The sequence below is a fragment of the Dendrobates tinctorius genome, unplaced genomic scaffold (genome assembly GCF_039654945.1).
Source record: "Dendrobates tinctorius isolate UK_male_01 unplaced genomic scaffold, ASM3965494v1 ptg000036l, whole genome shotgun sequence".
Classification (NCBI taxonomy): domain Eukaryota; kingdom Metazoa; phylum Chordata; class Amphibia; order Anura; family Dendrobatidae; genus Dendrobates; species Dendrobates tinctorius.
In genome coordinates, this window is record NW_027361704.1 from 21,609,516 (window position 1) to 21,629,835 (window position 20,320).

Consider the following 20,320-nt stretch of genomic DNA (forward strand, 5'->3'; position numbering starts at 1 on the left):
GTATGGATAGCGTACACATTCAAAATATATGTCTCAGGAGGCAGGCTCAGACGGTGTTAGGCCCAGTACGGATTGCACGTGATTGCACAAAGTTTAGAAAGGGTACCGTATCCCCGGATAACATGTATGGATAGCGTACACATTCAAAATATATGTCTATACATCAGGAGGCAGGCTCAGTATGAATTTGACGGCCCAGATTACACAGCGGAGGAGCAGGGAGAGGTAAAGATTGCAAATGCTGGGGCCCTGCCCAAGTAAGGGGGCCCCACTCGTGGGCGTCGGTACTGGCATTGGGCCCCTCATAGTACAGCGGTGTGTCTGACGGCGGGTGTGCACCACCACTGTCAGAGACACTTGATTGCACTATGAAGGACCCTGTGCCAGTGCCCGCGCCCAAGAGTCGGCCTACCCACCTGTCCAGGGCAACGGCACTCGCACGGTGTCATGCGCTAGGTGGTGACCCCGGCCATGGGGGGGGAGGCAGCACAGTTAGGGAGTTTTAGAAAGTGGCATATGTTGATGTTGGACATTCAGCTGATGCAAAAGGCGAAATAGGTGAAGTACCAGGAAGAGGTGGACCAAAGCAAGCCATTTTTCTGTCACCCTATGTGTCATCAGGGGAAGGTGGGACAAAATCCTTGGAAACCCATGCGTGGTTCATTTTAATGAAGGTTAGATCATCCACATTTTGGGTTGACAGACGGGTCCTTTTTTCTGTCAGGATTGATCCAGCTGCACTGAAGACTCTTTCCGATAGCACACTTGCAGCTGGGCAAGCGAGCTCCTGTAAGGCATATTGGGCCAATTCAGGCCAGATGTCCAGTTTAGCGGCCCAATAGTCAAAGGGGAATGACCTGTGTGGGAGAACATCGATATGGGAGGAAAAGTAGTTTGTAACCATAGTTGACAACTGCTGTCTCCTGTCACTTTCCATCGATGCAGTATTACCAGTTGTGTGAGCGGTATTTGAAAAATCAGTCCACAACATTGTCATGAAACCCCTGTCTCCAACGCCACTTCTGCTGTGTGCACCACGAACACCTCTGCCAAGCTGCCCCCGGCCCGTACGGCTCGTGTGAGAACCATCACCGCTGCTGTGTGCTGGGAATGCCTCAAGCAACCGATTTACCAGAGTTGCTTGTTTATTAGCCAATATTAGGTCAAGGTTCTCCTGTGGCATGATGTTTTGTAATTTGCCTTTATAGCGTGGATCCAGGATACTGGCCAACCAGTAGTCGTCATCGTTCATCATTTTGGCAATGCGGGGGTCCCTTTTTAGGATCCGCAAGGCATAATCTGACATGTGGGCCAATGTTCCCGGTGTCAATGATGCACTGCGAGTGCTGGGTGGAGGAGCACTTTCTGGCAAATCCACATCCCTCCAGTCACGCACAAACCCTGTACCAGACCTTGCCACGCCAACATTTTCACTTGCCCCACGAGATGCATCCTCCTCCCCTAAGTAATCATCCCCATCATCCTCCTCCTCCTCTTCTTCCTCCACCTCGTCCAGGAGAGGTCCCTGAGCAGATAATGGCTGAATGTCATCAAGGATTCCCTCCTCCTCTTCCTCCTCATCAACATTGGCTGCAGACGCCTGCTCCTTAAGGTGCGTCAAAGTTTGCATGAGCAGACGCATAAGTGGGATGCTCATGCTTAGGATGGCGTCGTCTGAGCTTACCAGCCATGTGCATTCCTCAAAACACTGAAGGACTTTACAAAGGTCTTTCAGCTTCGACCACTGCACACCTGTCAACTCCATGTCTGCTCTCAAAGTGCCTGGCCGTGTATCCTCCCACAAATGCATTATGGCCTGCCTCTGCTCGCACAGCCGCTCCACCATGTGCAGGGTGGAGTTCCACCTTGTTGCAATGTCGATAATGAGGCGGTGGTTGGGAAGGTGGAGCAATCGCTGCAGCTTCTGCATGCGAACGCAGTGTACAGGCGACCGGCGGATGTGCGCGCACAGTCTTCGCACCTTCTGGAGCAGGGCTGTTAACTCCGGATAATTTTTGAGGAAGCACTGCACCACCAGGTTCAAGGTGTGAGCCAAGCAAGGTATGTGGCTGAGTTTTGAAAGGGCTATGGCTGCCACAAAATTACGGCCGTTATCACTAACTACCTTGCCTGCCTCAAGATGTACACTGCCCAGCCATGACTCAGTTTGTCACTTCAAGTACTCGGCCAGCACCTCGGCGGTGTGTCTGTCACCCAAACACATCATCTGCAACACAGCCTGCTGACGCTTTCCACTAGCTGCTCGATAGGGGGACACATCGTGTGCAACAGTGGCAGCTGCAGATGGAGTGCTCGTACGACTGCGCTCTGTGGACGAGCTTTCGCTTCTGGAGGAGGAGGAGGAGGAGGAGGGTCGAACGCCTACAGCCAACTGTTTCCTATACCGTGGGCTAGGCAGCACTGTCCCACCACCGCTGTCCCCTGTGGACCCTGCATCCACCACATTAACCCAGTGTGCAGTGATGGACACGTAATGGCCCTGGCCATGCCGACTGGACCATGCATCAGTTGTGAGGTGCACCTTTCCGCTCACTGACTGCTTGAGTGCATGGACAATGCGGTCTTTCACATGATGGTGGAGGGCTGGGATGGCTTTGCGAGAGAAGAAGTGGCGACTGGGTAGGTCATAGCGTGGTACTGCATAGGCCATGAGTTAGCGGAAAGCTGTGCTTTCTACCAACCGAAAGGGCATCATCTCAAACGAGATTAGTTTGGCAATGTGGGCGTTCAAACCCAGTGTACGCGGATGAGAGACTGAGTACTTTCTTGACCTACTCATAGTGTCTGGGAGGGTGAGCTGGACTTGAGAGCTGCATATGGTGGAAGTAGCGGTGGACAGGGCGGACTGAGAGAGGGTTGATGATGGTGATGGAGTTGGTGTTCTTTCTGATGGCCTAGAATCAGTCTTTCGTTGATATAACAGTGGGATTCCCTGACTGCTGTGGTCTTGCAACGACACCTCAACATTTGCTGCTGTGCTAACCGGTGGGCTTACAGTGGGGGAAACAATGTAGCGTTGCTGACTACCTTCGTTGTGATCAGTTGCACATGTGGCACTTGAGGTTTGGTGTTGTGTCCACGCTTGCAAGTGCATGCTGGTTAAATGTCTAAGCATGCAACTGGTATTCAAATTTTTCAGATTTTTCCCTCGGCTAAAGGTCTTTGCGCACTTCTTACAGATAACCTTGGCCTGATCATGAGGATTTTGATCAAAAAAGTGCCACACTGCACTTTTCCTACTTTGGCAGACATTTTGCGGCCTAGCACGCTGTGATCTTTTGACCCTCTGGACAAGCTGTCCAGCAACTCTTTTGATGTTTGGAACCTGTCTTTGGAGTGCTCCGGGCCTGCCAGATAACAGCTGTTGCGATGTCGATGTCTGCTGTGGATGCTCCTCATCTGAGCTATTGGAAGCAGCACCCTCTTCCCCCAATGGATGCCAATCTGGGTCAACAACTGGGTCATCCATCACCTCCTCTTCTATGTCATGTGCATCTTCCTCTGTGTCACCGTGTATGGTGGTATAGTGTGCGGGACGGGGCACCTGAGTCTCATCAGGGTCAGAATCTGGCTCTGTACACTGCGAGGACAATGTAGTGCTCTGAGTGAATGTACCAGCAGAATCATCCATCAGCGGCTGTGCATCAGTGCACTCCATGTCAGATTCATCTTGGCCTGGGTAATTCACCATTTCACTTGATAATCCAGGCATGGTATGTGAAAACAGCTCCATGGAGTAATCAGTAGTATGGCCTGCGTCATCCTTCAATCTTGGTTGGGGTGAAGGACACAAGGAAAGGTGTGGTTCATGAACATGAGCCTCCAATGACGATTCAGTGCTTTTACTTTTTACAACTGAAGAAGAGGAGGCGATAGAGCTGGAGGCTGAGTCAGCAATGTAAGACAAAACTTTTTCCTGATGCTCTGGCTTTAAAAGCGGTTTGCCAACTCCTAGAAAACTAAGCGTTCGAGGCCTTATGTAGCCAGACGATGATGCAGGGTCAGCACCTCCTTCATTCGGTCCTATTTTGCTCTTGCCACTACCATCAGATCCACCACCAACACCATCATTACCAGCTGCCAACCCCCGCCCAATTCCACGGCCTCTTCCACCAGCCTTCCTCATTTTTGGTAGAAATGTAGACAAAATCCAACAAACTATATAGTAATGTAAAACAAGGTACAAGGTGTCTATAGGACAGGGGAGATTTTGAATTTCTGCAGACACTTGTGGACACTGGACACTTTTGGATTGTGTGAGGCCCACTGATATCTGAGCGCTATGTGACAGGCTTGATGGCACAGCTGTGACCAAAGTGACTAGAGGATAAGGGAGATTTTGAATCTCTGCACACACTTTTGGACACTGGACACTTTTGGATTGTGTGAGGCCCACTGATATCTGAGCGCTATGTGACAGGCTCGATGGCACACCTGTGACCAAAGTGACTAGAGGATAAGGGAGATTTTGAATCTCTGCACACACTTTTGGACACTGGACACTTTTGGATTGTGTGAGGCCCAATGAATATCTGAACGCTATGTGACAGGCTCGATGGCACAGCTGTGACCAAAGTGACTAGAGGATAAGGGAGATTTTGAATCTCTGCACACACTTTTGGACACTGGACACTTTTGGATTGTGTGAGGCCCACTGATATCTGAGCGCTATGTGACAGGCTCGATGGCACAGCTGTGACCAAAGTGACTAGAGGATAAGGGAGATTTTGAATCTCTTTACACACTTTTGGACACTGGACACTTTTGGATTGTGTGAGGCCCACTGATATCTGAGCGCTATGTGACAGGCTCGATGGCACAGCTGTGACCAAAGTGACTAGAGGATAAGGGAGATTTTGAATCTCTGCACATACTTTTGGACACTGGACACTTTTGGATTGTGTGAGGCCCAATGAACATCTGAGCGCTATGTGACAGGCTCGATGGCACAGCTGTGACAAAAGTGACTAGAGGATAAGGGAGATTTTGAATCTCTGCACACACTTTTGGACACTGGACACTTTTGGATTGTGTGAGGCCCAATGAATATCTGAACGCTATGTGACAGGCTCGATGGCACAGCTGTGACCAAAGTGACTAGAGGATAAGGGAGATTTTGAATCTCTGCACACACTTTTGGACACTGGACACTTTTGGATTGTGTGAGGCCCACTGATATCTGAGCGCTATGTGACAGGCTCGATGGCACAGCTGTGACCAAAGTGACTAGAGGATAAGGGAGATTTTGAATCTCTGCACACACTTTTGGACACTGGACACTTTTGGATTGTGTGAGGCCCACTGATATCTGAGCGCTATGTGACAGGCTCGATGGCACAGCTGTGACCAAAGTGACTAGAGGATAAGGGAGATTTTGAATCTCTGCACACACTTTTGGACACTGGACACTTTTGGATTGTGTGAGGCCCAATGAATATCTGAGCGCTATGTGACAGGCTCGATGGCACAGCTGTGACAAAAGTGACTAGAGGATAAGGGAGATTTTGAATCTCTGCACACACTTTTGGACACTGGACACTTTTGGATTGTGTGAGGCCCACTGATATCTGAGCGCTATGTGACAGGCTCGATGGCACAGCTGTGACCAAAGTGACTAGAGGATAAGGGAGATTTTGAATCTCTGCACACACTTTTGGACACTGGACACTTTTGGATTGTGTGAGGCCCACTGATATCTGAGCGCTATGTGACAGGCTCGATGGCACAGCTGTGACCAAAGTGACTAGAGGATAAGGGAGATTTTGAATCTCTGCACACACTTTTGGACACTGGACACTTTTGGATTGTGTGAGGCCCAATGAATATCTGAGCGCTATGTGACAGGCTCAATGGCACAGCTGTGACCAAAGTGACTAGAGGATAAGGGAGATTTTGAATCTCTGCACACACTTTTGGACACTGGACACTTTTGGATTGTGTGAGGCCCAATGAATATCTGAGCGCTATGTGACAGGCTCGATGGCACAGCTGTGACCAAAGTGACTAGAGGATAAGGGAGATTTTGAATCTCTGCACACACTTTTGGACACTGGACACTTTTGGAGTGTGTGAGGCCCAATGAATATCTCAGCGCTATGTGACAGGCTCGATGGCACAGCTGTGACCAAAGTGACTAGAGGATAAGGGAGATTTTGAATCTCTGCACACACTTTTGGACACTGGACACTTTTGGATTGTGTGAGGCCCACTGATATCTGAGCGCTATGTGACAGGCTCGATGGCACAGCTGTGACCAAAGTGACTAGAGGATAAGGGAGATTTTGAATCTCTTTACACACTTTTGGACACTGGACACTTTTGGATTGTGTGAGGCCCAATGAATATCTGAGCGCTATGTGACAGGCTCGATGGCACAGCTGTGACCAAAGTGACTAGAGGATAAGGGAGATTTTGAATCTCTGCACACACTTTTGGACACTGGACACTTTTGGAGTGTGTGAGGCCCACTGATATCTGAGCGCTATGTGACAGGCTCGATGGCACAGCTGTGACCAAAGTGACTAGAGGATAAGGGAGATTTTGAATCTCTGCACACACTTTTGGACACTGGACACTTTTGGATTGTGTGAGGCCCACTGATATCTGAGCGCTATGTGACAGGCTCGATGGCACAGCTGTGACCAAAGTGACTAGAGGATAAGGGAGATTTTGAATCTCTTTACACACTTTTGGACACTGGACACTTTTGGATTGTGTGAGGCCCAATGAATATCTGAGCGCTATGTGACAGGCTCGATGGCACAGCAGTGACAAAAGTGACTAGAGGATAAGGGAGATTGGATTGCTTTTAAAAAAGCAGTTTGCAGAACAGTGGGTAAACAGCAATGCAGGAATGTCAGGAAGCCTTAGAAGGCAGCCCAACAACCAACACCACTGATACACCACTATATAGCCTCCCCTTGCACTGCACACACAGTGACTGGTGTGTTGTGCAGGCCAAATCGCTAGCAGCAGAAGCAGTTTTTTTGTCTCCTTCCCTGCCTAACGCTCTCCCTACAGAATCAGCAGCAACCTCTCCCTATACTAAGATCGGCAGAAGTAAGATGGCGGTCGGCGTGCACGCCCTTTTATACCCCCTGTGACACCCACCAAAGCAAGCCAATCACTTGCATGCCCTTCTGAAAGATGGTGGTGACCCGTGCCTATGTCATCACGTTGCCCACAGTGTCCGTGGATCCTGATTGGCTGAAAAAGAGCGCAAAACAAACTTTTGAAACGCGACTTTGGCGCGTAAGTCGCCGACCTCGTGGCCGACCTCATCCTAGGGTCGGGTTTCGTTTCATGAAACCCGACTTTGCCAAAAGTCGGCGACTTTTGAATTTTTTCGACCCGTTTCGCTCAACTCTAGTGAGTACTAATAAAATTTATACTTTTGCATATATTTTGGATCCGTTACTCCGTTTTCTCCTTTTTAAGATTAGTATATGGAGTGGTAATCCTTGCACAAGGCGTTTTTGGACCATGGTCACCGCCTTGTCTCGTTCTCTGATACTGGGCATTATCATATATGTAATGACTAGACAAGCTGTGAGGATTCTCCATCGCCGGCGGGAACAGGCGTTCACTTGACTATTAATATGCGGTATGCATGCGGACAGCCATATTCTGACCAGTCTGCATAACCTCACTCAATATACAGTACTTGTATTGAACGAGGCCAGATGTGTCTCACAATGTGGCCTGATATATGCGTATCGCATATGGCCGCTTGGTCTCAGCACCGTAAAATCCTGACAGCTGCACCTGCTGGGAGGATTCCCAAATCTGCAGTCATATAGAGTGACACACTGTGATAAATGTTGACAACCCCTTTTAAGAATGCTGGTTTCACAATAATATTTCAGTTAGACAGGCTTCTGATCAAAGGTGAAAAAAGATAATAATAATAATAATAATAAATTTTATTTCTATAGCGTCGACATATTCCGCAGCATTTTACATTTCAGAGGGGACTTGTACAGACAATATACATTACAGCATAACAATAATCACATAGATCATAACAGATACCAAGGGGAATGAGGGCCCTGCTCGCAAGCTTACAATCTATGAGGAAAAAAGGGGAGACACGAAAGGTGGGTGGTAACAGTTACCCTGATTGTATGTGGGTCGCCCCTCACACCCAGGGCAGCGGGGTACTCGGTACCGGGCTGGTGTCAGGGGGAATGTGTCACAGCAGCGGTGACCCGGTCCGTGGCCCTGGGCGACCAATATCAATGGCGGTGATGTTAATGATGTTAAAGTTTATTGGAATAGTTCGTGACGCCACCTGTGGTGTTTGGCAAGCAAGATGTTAAGCCAACGCTGCGTGCAGATCCACTGGGACTGATGGTGTGGTGCAGCAAAGATGGTGTAGCTCTCCACAGGTGGAGCTGTAGTCCCAGGGCAGTGTAGGTGCAATGGATAAGGAGAGGCGCAGAATAGTATAGATGCTGGTACCCAGGTGTAGCGGTGCTGGAATAACTGAAGGACACCAGAGTATGCGGTTCCAAAGCTTTACTCACTGTTTGCAGTTCACACAACTGCCTGCCTCCGCACTGTGTTCTTCAGGTCAGGGCCCCAGTCAACCTCCAGGCAGGATAGTATTCTCCTCTCCACACTCCGCCAATATGTACCTTACTGAACGACTCCTCCAATGCGCCTTTAGGTTCGAAGCACTCCAGTACTTAGTTACCCTGGAATGCCTCTCTCTAGGTGTTCCTAGTCTCTACTTGTATGACAGACAGCTGTAGCCTGCTTGGGGGGCTCCGCTCTGCGTCCCGGCTCACTATCCAAGTGCTGTTGTGTCCCAAGTCTGCGATGGGAGTAAGGCGTTGGTGGCTCACTACTCCTCCGGTGTCTGTTGCCGGACATAAAGATCCAATCAACCTCGGGGACCGGGCCCCTGCCTTTGCGCTCTGGACTGGAAGGGTTCTCTCGCTTTCTCAACCTGCTTCCCACCATCCTTCTATTCTCCTTCGTTCCGATCTGTTCTATCTCTCTTATGGAATCTGTAGTCTCCAGTCTACATCTCTTTCTCCTTCTCTTCCTTCACTGCCCCAGTTCACTGGGGCAGCTGCAGCACTCCTTCCTCCATCCCTTCTTCCAGGGATCCCCACTCTTCACCGAGTGGCTGTTCTCTCCTACTCTGCCTGCCTTCTTCTGCGGACTGACCTGAAATCCTACACCTTCCCTCTCTTTTATATCTAACTCCACCCGCCTCCCCAGCACCTTTCGTGTTACGAAGCCAGGAACAACAAAAGGCACCCTATGACCTTTCCAGCATAAAGCATGGATGGGTCCCTGCTGAACTATCCTGTGTGTGGGGTGCAGGTGTGGGAATGTGGAAGGGAGTTCCCACCCTACCTGGATGGTGGGGTACCACACCTTAGGAGAAGGTGCAGTACCTCTGTGGTGACTGAAGCCTCAGGGGCGACACATATGGACCAGCCATAATGTTAAGTGTGTAACAGTTCAGATGCAGAGGGCTAATGGAAGCATAAAGCATGTGGGAACATGATGCGGGGAACCTGGTTATGGTAAAAAACTTTTGGCTGTGCCACATAGGGATAGATTAGGTTAATGTGTTGAGGCGGTAGGCCAGTCTGAATAAATGAGTTTTCAGGGCACGCTTAAAATTGTGGGGATTGGGGACTAATCGTATTGACCAGGGAAGTGCATTCCAAAGAATTGGCGCAGCACGTGTATAGTCTTGAAGACGGGAGTAGGAGGTTCTGATTATTGAGGATGCTAACCTCAGGTCATGAGCAGAATGGAGGGCGCGGGTAGGATGGTATACTGAAACAAGGAAGGAGATGTAGGGTGATGCTGAGCCATGAAGAGCTTTGTGGGTGAGGGTAATAAGTTTGTACTGGATTCTGGAGTGAATGGGTAGCCAGTGTAATGACTGGCACAAGGTAGAGGCATCGGTGTAACGATTGGCGAGAAATATGATCCTGGCAGCAGCATTCAAGACAGATTGGAGGGGGGGAGAGTTTGGTAAGAGGGAGACCGATTAGAAGGGAGTTACAATAGTCGAGACGAGAATGAATAAGAGAAACAGTCAGAGTTTTTGCAGAGTCAAAAGTAAGAAAGGGTCGAATTCTTGAAATGTTTTTGAGGTGCAGATAACAAGAGCGAGCCAGTGATCGGATGTGGGGGACAAAGGAAAACTCAGAGTCAAGTATGACCCCAAGACAGCGGGCATGTTGCTGGGGAGTAATAGTAGAACCACACACGGAAATGGCAATGTCGGGTATAGGTACATTAGTAGCGGGAGGAAACACAAGGAGTTCAGTCTTTGACAGGTTCAGTTTCAGATATAGTGAGGACATGATGTTATACACAGCATTTAGAAAATTGCTGGTGTTTTCTAGAAAGGCTGGCGTGATGTCAGGAGAAGAAGCGTATAATTGGGTGTCGTCAGCATAGAGATGGTACTGGAAACCAAATCTACTGATTGTTTGACCATTAGGGGCAGTATACAAAGAGAAGAGGAGGGGGCCTAGGACTGATCCTTGAGGAACCCCAACAGTAAGGGGAAGATGAGAGGAGGAGGAGCCAGCAAAAGATACAGTAAAGGAGTGGTCAGAGAGATAGGAGGAGAACCAGGAGAGAACGGTGTCCTTGAGGCCAATGGAATGGAGCATAGTGAGGAGAAGCTGATGATCCACAGTGTTGAATGCTGCAGAGAGATCCAAGAGAATTAGCATGGAGTAATGACCCTTTGATTTAGCTGTTAGTAGATCATTAGAGACTTTAGTGAGGGAAGTTTCAGTAGAGTGTAAAGAGCGGAAACCGGATTGGAGAGGGTCGAGAAGAGAGTTTTCTGAGAGATAGCGGATAAGACGGGAGTGGACCAGGCGTTCCAGGAGTTTAGAGATGAAGGGAAGATTAGAAACAGGTCTATAGTTAGCGGCACAGTTTTGGTCAAGGGATGTTTTTTTAACTAGTGGATGTATGATGGCATGCTTAAATGAGGAGGGAAAGATAAGAGAAGAGAGAGAGAGGTTAAATATTTTAGTTAGGTGAGGGGTGACAGCAGGGGAAAGGGGCTGGAGTAGATGTGACGGAAATGGGTCACTGGTGCAAGTGGTTGGGCGAGAAGATGCAAGGAGCCTGCTTACTTCTTCTTCTGTGACTGGTTCAAAATCAGAGAGTGAGCTAGATGCAGTGGGGGAGGGAGGACAGTGCATGGTATGAGGTGATTGGGAGATAATTTCCTGTTGGATCTGGTCAATTTCTTCATTGAAGTAATTGGCCAGATCGTCAGCTCGAAGCTCCGTGGTTGGGGCCTGTACTCTTGGGTTGAGTAGAGAATGAAAAGTGTCAAAGAGACCTTTAGGGTTATTGGACAGTGAAGTGATGAGGGTGTTGAAGTAGGTTTGTTTTGAGAGGTGAAGGGCAGTGTTGTATGTTCGAAGCATAAACTTATGATGGATGAAATCTTCGGGTAGGTTGGATTTTCTCCACAGACTTTCGGCGCACCTGGAGCACCGCTGCAGGAAACGTGTTTGCAGGGTGTGCCAGGGTTGTCGCCGTCTGTGTTGTGGTGTTCTAGGTATAGGAGGAGAAAATTCATCCAGGGCACTTTGAAGTGTTTCATTGTAATGCTTCAATGCAGAATCAGGACATGAGAGGGAGGAGATAGGGGCCAATGAAGACTGCAAGTTCTTCATAAGTTTCTGGGTGTTAATGGCCTGTATGTTTCTATAAATATGGACAGTGGGGGTGACCTGAGCAGCCTGGCGGTTCTTAATAGAGAATGAAAGAAGGTTGTGGTCAGAGAGCGGGAGAGGGGAGTTTGCAAAATCATCCACTGCACAAAGCCGAGAGAAGACCAAGTCGAGGGAGTTTCCGTCTTCATGCATTGGAGAATTAGTAAGCTGCAAAAGGCCAAATGAGGAGGTTAGAGATAAAAGGTGAGTAGCAGACGGGGAGAGTGGAAGAGCAATGGGGATGTTGAAATCTCCCATTATGAGGGTAGGGATGTCACAGGAGAGAAAATGTGGAAGCCAAGTGGCAAAATGATCCAGGAACTGAAGGGAGGGGCCGGGAGGACGATATACTACCACCACTCGCATGGAGAAGGGGGTGAAGAGTCTGACGGCATGGACCTCAAAAGAAGGAAAGACAAGTGAGGGTACTTGAGGGATAACCTGAAAGGTACATTTTGATGATAGGAGCAGACCAACGCCTCCACCTGCTCTATTGTCTGATCTTGGGGATCATCCTAAAGGACGAATAATCACAGTCATCCATCTAGTCCATGTAACAGAGCCCAAGTTAGACGTGTTGTCTAGTCAGGGAATACTGATCACCCCTCTGCAGGATAAATAATCATTCTGAGACTTGAGTAGAGTAATGTTTGGATTCAGCTTTACTGGGAGCTCAAGCAGTTGACACATGACTGTAAGTATGCTTTTACCAACCAGATTCTCATCCATTTTTCTCAAAGGGGTTATCTAGTCTAAATCCACGAGTCTGCATTCACGCTATATGTCACTAGTAAGTATATTGCAAGTGTGAATGTGGCCGGGTCAGAGCTGGACTGGCCATCTGGCAATTCTAGCAAATAGCAGAATGGCCTGTCTGGTCATGGGCCACATTGCCTGCTACGTTGTAAACAGAATTGGTGTTCTCAAGACACCCATACTGTTAAGAGTTGTGACGGAGCACAAAGTCGCCGACTCCATCGCTTATCCCAGCAGGCCACGGGTATCATTAGAAATATTGGTCATGTTGTAATTCTTGCTTTGCTCCATCCAGGGGAATATTAGTAATATATTCCATCTAGTGCTTGGGGATATGAACAGCATGGGCCTGTATGATTTCAAATGCCAGGGCTGAATTTCAGTCCCAGTCTGTACCTGGGCTGGGTGTATGCATATTAACTACTCGCAGTCACGAGACCAACTGACCGTCATTCCTAGCTCTGACACCAAAGAATCCACAAAGTGTGCAGTGTGTACAGTGTGAGGATTCACAAGTCTGCGGTCATATAGAGTGACAAAGAGTAAATGCAGACTTGGGGATTTAGACAACCCCTTTAAGGCCTCTTTCACACTTCAGTCTTTTGGCGTCAGTCAAAATCCTTCAAAGTGTGAAAAAACGGATCCAGTGAAGATTGGCTAAAAACTGAAGCACCGGATCTGTTTTTTTGACGGATCCGTCGAAGTTGCAGATTTTGGAATTTAAAGGAGGAGAGAGAGAGACAATTTTGCTGTGCCAGAACGGCTTTTTGAGTTAAATTAAATGAATGAAAAATCTTGTGGGCATGCTCAGTTTAAAAAACGGAATCCATCACTTGATTCCGTCATGTGACGGACGGCGACGGATCTGCCGCCCATAGTCATCCATTATAGCAGACAACGGACTGCGACGGATCCGTCACCATCCGTCTTTTCAACGCAGACAAAAAACGTTACTATGTCCGTTGTATCCAGACGACGGATGCTGAAATTTCGAAGGAACCGTCAAATGACGGATGCAATGGATGGCCATCCATTGCAATCTGTCCTTAATGCAAGTCTATGAGAAAAAAAACGGATTCCGCTAAAAAAAATCCGTTTTTTTCAAAAAAGGGCGGATTTCGACTGATGTCAAAAGACTGAAGTGTGACAAGTGCTTGAACCACCTAATAAAGTCCAATCTGAAGATTGCATTCTGTTAGTAATCAGCACTGGTGACTAAACATTTTCACTGGGTGGAAAACCCCTATAATAAGGATGTGCTGAGTATAAACTATAACTATTAGGCCAGGATAACACTACCGTGTGTGATGCGAGAAACTCGCACGAGTCTCTCGCATCAACACCAGGCGCTGCCGCCGGCACACAGGAGCGGAGCAGCTGCTGCATAGAAATACATATAGTCACACTATTGTATAATCTGGATGTGAACCTGCTTTGCATCTTCTTCTTGATTACCGCACTCCAACTGCTTGATCAATAATGTTTACATTATTATCACCATATCCTACATTGACCAGTTTTTTCGGCTTTACAGCTAAGGTGTATATTATGCTTTTCTGTATCAGCTTAGTGCATTGTGAGGTTTTACAGGCAGCTAAGAATAATGTAACCATATGAATAAAGACTGATATAGATCCGTATTCACTTACAGTGAGTATTGTAGCACAGCCAGATAGGACAGGGTTAAACCCAAACTCTGCAGGCTCTGATTATTAGCACCTGGCTGGTCTGCATATAATCGGGCTAGGTACTCACATTAGTCAATCTGCTTGGGAAAAGCTGACCAGAGTGGGTGATAGTGGAGCTGAAGAGAGACTGCACAGGCTGTGTGCACCAAACTGCAAGTATCACTGGTTACTGTGGACAATAGCTGTTTTGTTTGACTGAACTGAGACTAGCTCAGCTGTGCCTGAGTAGCCAGGGTATATATTGTGTAGTCAGCCCCTGGATAAGGCTAGGGATTTATGCTTATGGTTTTGTTTTTTTGGTCCTGTACAACCTGTGGAAAAAATGTCACATTATTCCACAAGAAACCTGTGCCTGTGTGCAGAGCCACCATAAGAGCATTACTAGTGTATGGGGCATGGTGAGCAGAAGCAAAGAGGGGGGCGGTGTACTTCTTCTTACTGGGCTCCAGGGGCAGGATTCGGCCAGGTCAGTAACGGAACGCATGTCCGAGGACACACTAAGTTAAAATCTATGCACAGCTATAGCTTTCTGCACGGCAATAGTTTAAAGCTGCCAGTCAATCAGAGGCCGGCAGCTGTTGTCATCATGTTATGTCATTGCCATGCACTGGCGCATCAAATGAATGAGGAAGAGGATGCTGCTGGACCGCGGCCAGGTAAAAAGAAGCTTTTATTCTACTGAAAGCTGCCATATGGGGGCTGGGATAGTAGAGCATGTGGGGCCCAGGATGTGGGAGAGTATTACTGTAGGGGTTAATTAAGGGATATTATTAATGCTGTGATGTATTTTATTTTTGAGGATCCTGTTTTCAGTGTGGGATGTTATGTTACTGTGCAGTGCGACACTGTTGATTTTACTTTTTTCATCTGGCGTAGTGTAGAAGTTGGGGAATGTGCTATGGAAGTGATCAGCTATTGAGCACTGTGTGCTTATTTTCTGCAGAGACGAGTCCTGGCTGGAAGAAGTGATGTCAGTCTGCACTGGATGAAGAAGAAAAAGAGAAGTTGAAGGACTTCAAAAACAAATTTCACTGAGTCAGTGTATTGCATACAACATACAGAGCTCCTGTTTATAATGTCACTGCTGATCACCATTACCTGCACACCAACACTATATACAGAGCTCCTGTGTATAACGTCACTGGTGATCACTGTATTACTTGTACACTGTATACTATATACAGAGCCCCTGTGCATAATGTCACTAGTGATCCCTGTATTAACTGTACACTTACACTATACACTGCATACTATGTATAGAGTTCCTGTGTATAATGGTAATATTAGTATTGTGTTTTTTTTTTTTTTTTTTTTTAATTAATGATGAGTTTTGTAGTATTCGGTCACTGTGGTCTGGTCATGGTGTGGCGATATTTATCCTTGTATGTAATATTATTCGGACATTACAGTGCCTTGTGAAAGTATTCAGCCCCCTGGAACTTTTCCCACATATCATGCTTAAAACATAAAGATACCAAATATACATTTTTGGTGAAGAATCAACAACAAGTGGGACACAATGGTGAAATTGAATGAAATTTATTGGTTATTTTAAATTTTTGGGGAAATTCAAAAACTGAAAAGTGGGGCGTGCAATATTATTAGGCCCCTTTACTTTCAGTGCAGCAAACGCACTCCAGAAGTTCATTGTGGATCCCTGAATGATCCAATGTTCTCCTAAAATGATTAATGATGATAAATATAATCCACCTGTGTGTAAACAAGTCTCCGTATAAATGCACCTGCTCTGTGATAATCTCAGGGTTCTGTTTGAAGCACAGAGAGCATCATGAAGACCAAGAAACACAACAGGCAGGTCTGTGATACTATTGTGGAGAAGTTTAAAGCTGGATTTGGATACAAAATGATTTCCAAAACGTTAAACATCCCAAGGAGCACTGTGCAAGCGATCATATTGAAATGGAAGGAGTATCATACCACTGCAAATCTACCAAGACCCGGCTATCCCTCTAAACTTTCATCTCAAACAAGGAGAAGACTGATCAGAGATGCAGCCAAGAGTCCCATGATCACTCTGGATGAACTGCAGAGATCTACAGCGGAGGTGGGACAGTCTGTCCATAGGACAACAATCAGTCGTACACTGCACAAATCTAGCCTTTATGGAGTGGCAAGAAGAGAGCCATTTCTCAAAGATATCCATAAAAAGTGTCATTTAAAGTTGGCAACAAGCCACCTGGGAGACACACCAAACATGTGGAAGAAGGTGCTCTGGTCAGATGAAACCAAAATTGAACATTTTGGCATAAAGGCAACACAGCTCATCACCATGAACACACCATCCTAACCGTCAAACATGGTGGTGGCAGCATCATGGCTTGTGGTGGTAGCATCATGGTTTGGGCCTGCTTTTCTTCAGCAGGGACAGGGAAGATGGTTAAATTTGATGGGAAGATGGATGGAGCCAAATACAGGACCATTCTTGAAGAAAACCTGTTGGGAGTCTGAAAAGACCTGAGACTGTGACGGAGATTTGTCTTCCAACAAGACAATGATCCCAAACATGAAGCAAAATCTACAATGGAAAGGTTTACAAATAAACGTATCCAGGTGTTAGAATGTCAAAATCGAGACCTGAAAACAATCGAGAATCTATGGAAAGAGCTGAAAACTACTGTTCACAAACGATCTCCATCAAAGCTCACTGAGCGCAAGCTGTTTGCCAAGGAAGAATGGGCAAGAATTTCAGTCTCTCGATGTACCAAAACTGATACAGACATACCCCAAGCAACTTGCAGCTGTAATCGCAGCAAAAGGTGGAGCAACAATGTATTAAGTTAAAGGGGCCGAATAATATTGCACGCCCCACTTTTCAGTTTCTGAATTTTAACAAAAAATTAAAATAACCAATAACTTTCGTTCAACTTCACAATTGTGTCCCACTTGTTGTTGATTCTTCACCAAAAATTTACATTTGGTATCTTTATGTTTTGAAGCATGATATGTGGGAAAAGGTTGAAAAGTTCCAGGGGGCCGAATACTTTCGCAAGGCACTGTATGTGGTTCGGCTATTGTAATACAGTACTTGTTCCTTTTATGTGGTATTATTCGGTCACTACGTGGTTTAGTCATAGTGTGATGGTATTTGTCCTTTGAATGTGGTATTATTAGTAATTTTAAAAAATGTTTGACACATACTTACAGAAAAATAAATAAAACGTACCTAAAAAGATTATTAGGTATTTTAAGAAATGTTTAATAGTTTAGAGTAGGGTCCGGCCAAAACAGTTTACCTTGCTGTTTGTGGTGGCGGCTTAAAATCTTTTGGCCAAAACAAAAGCTGCTGGCTATGAATGTGATATGGTGTTAGATGGTAACTGTTATAAGGTATGTCTCCACGGGGCATGCTGGCAGCACTTTGGGCAAAGCGGAAACATGCTCTGCCCAAAGTGCCGCCCCCCTTTGTATGCGACTTGATACCGCATGTGTTCATTGAACATATGCAGAATCACCGCATCATATCCATAGACAGGGTTATTTACAGTCATATGTTAAAGTTTGGGCACCCCTATTAATGTTAACCTTTTTTCTTTATACCAATTTTGGTTTTTGCAACAGCTATTTCAGTTTCATATATCTAATAACTGATGGACTCAGTTATATTTCTGGATTCAAATGAGGTTTATTGTACAGAAATTGTGCAATCTGCATTTTAACAAAATTTGACCGGTGCAAAAGTATGGGCACCTCGACATAAAAGTGACATTAATATTTCGTAGATCCTCCTTTTGCAAAAATAACAGCCTCTAGTCGCTTCCTGTAGCTATTAATGAGTTCCTGGATGAAGGTATTTGTGACCATTCCTGTTTACAAAACAATTCCAGTTCAGTTTGATGGTCGCCGAGCATGGACAGCCCGCTTCAAATCATCCCACAGATGTTCAATGATATTCAGGTCTGGGGACTGGGATGGCCATTCCAGAACATTGTAATTGTTCCTCTGCATGAATGCCTGAGTAGATTTGGAGCGGTGTTTTGGATCATTGTCTTGCTGAAATATCCATCCCCTGCGTAACTTCAACTTTGTCACTGATTCTTGCACATTATTGTCAAGAATCTGCTGATACTGAGTTGAATCCATGCGACCCTCAACTTTAACAAGATTCCCAGTGTCAGCATTGGCCACACAGCCCCAAAGCATGATGGAACCTCCACCAAATTTTACTGTGGGTAGCAAGTGTTTTCTTGGAATGCTGTGTTTTTTAGCCTCCATGCATAACGCCTTTTTGTATGACCAAACAACTCAATCTTTGTTTCATCAGTCCACAGGACCTTCTTCCAAAATGTCACTGGCTTGTCCAAATGTGCTTTTGCATACCTCAGGTTTGTGGCGTGCTTGCAGAAACGGCTTCTTTTGCAACACTCTCCCATACAGCTTCTCCTTGTGCAAAGTGGCTGTATTGTTGACCGATGCACAGTGACACCATCTGCAGCAAGATGATGCTGCAGGTCTTTGGAGGTGGTCTGTGGATTGTCCTTGACTGTTCTCACCATTCTTCTTCTCTGCCTTTCTGATATTTTTCTTGGCCTGCCACTTCTGGGCTTAACAAGAACTGTACCTGTGTTCTTCCATTTCCTTACTATGTTCCTCACAGTGGAAACTGACAGGTTAAATCTCTGAGACAACTTTTTGTATCCTTCCCCTGAAAAGCTATGTTGAATAATCTTTGTTTTCAGATCATTTGAGAGTTGTTTTGAGGAGCCCATGATGCCACTCTTCATAGGAGAATCAAATAGGAGAACTACTTGCAAGTGGCCACCTTAAATACCTTTTCTCATGATTTGATACACCTGGCTATGAAGTTCAAAGCTCAATGAGGTTACAAAACCAATTTAGTGCTTCCGGAAGTCAGTAAAAAGTAGTTAGGAGTGTTCAAATCAAGAAAATGATAAGGGTGCCCATACTTTTGCACCGGTCAAATTTAGTTTAAATGCAGATTGCACATTTTCTGTTAGAACAATAAACCTCATTTGAATCCAGAAATATAACTGAGTCCATCAGTTATTAGATATATGAAACTGAAATAGCTGTTGCAAAAAACAAAATTGTTATAAAGAAAAAAGGTTAACATTAATAGGGGTGCCCAAACCTTAACACATGACTGTATCTTGCGGAGACGGAGTGTCGCCATAAGATAAATAGACATGCTGCGTTCAGGAAAGACGCACTGCATGTCCAGATACACAGGGCCTCCGGATGCAGCCCTGCACGCATAGTGGAGACGGGATTTCATAAAATCCCCTCCAATATGCTGTAACATTTGGATGCTGCAGCTGTACGCAGCGTCCAATCCACAGCAGATAGTGAATGTTTCCGGACCATGGAAACATACCCTAAAAGTGTGAATGGTGAGGACATGATGCAGAAGTGGAGTTTTTCCAAGACTAGACAGTGGGACTGTGTATAATGTCACTGGTGATCCCTGTATTACCTGTATACTTACACTACTGTATATACAGAGCTGTTTGGTATAATGGCCCTTATGGTAATATTAGTAATGTGTTTTTTTTAAATTAATGATCAGTATTGTAGTATCTGGTCACTATGTGGTCTGGTCATGGTGTGGTGGTATTTATCCCTTGTATGTAATATTATTTGGTCATTATATTGTGGTAATATGTGGTCCAGCCATGGTATGACAGAATTTGTTCCTTGTATGTGGTATTAGTCATTTTTAAAAATGTACCTAAAGAGCATTGAATATCTTAAGAAATGTTTAATAGAGTAGGGCCCGATCAAAAGAGTCTTCCTTGTGATGGGGCTTAAAAAATCGATGGCTGTATGTGATCTGGTGTTCGATGGGTACTACTAATGTGTGATTGGTGAGGACGTGATGCAGAAGTGGAGTTTTTCCAAGACTGGGCAGGGGACTGTAGAATATGGGGCTCCAAAATTCCTGGTGACAGCCCTGCCTGTGTGAATGCTACCTAATGTCTGATAGTAAGAAATCCTTCATTGTGTGGGTTTATATAATAGTATTTATGCACTCATAGAAATATAGATCTATATCGCTTAAAGTATCCTCTAAAGAAAGCAGCACTATACAAAACTGACACTGCAAACGAGAGCAAGCTTCAGAGTATCGACCCAGTATCCTCCATATATACATGGCCCATC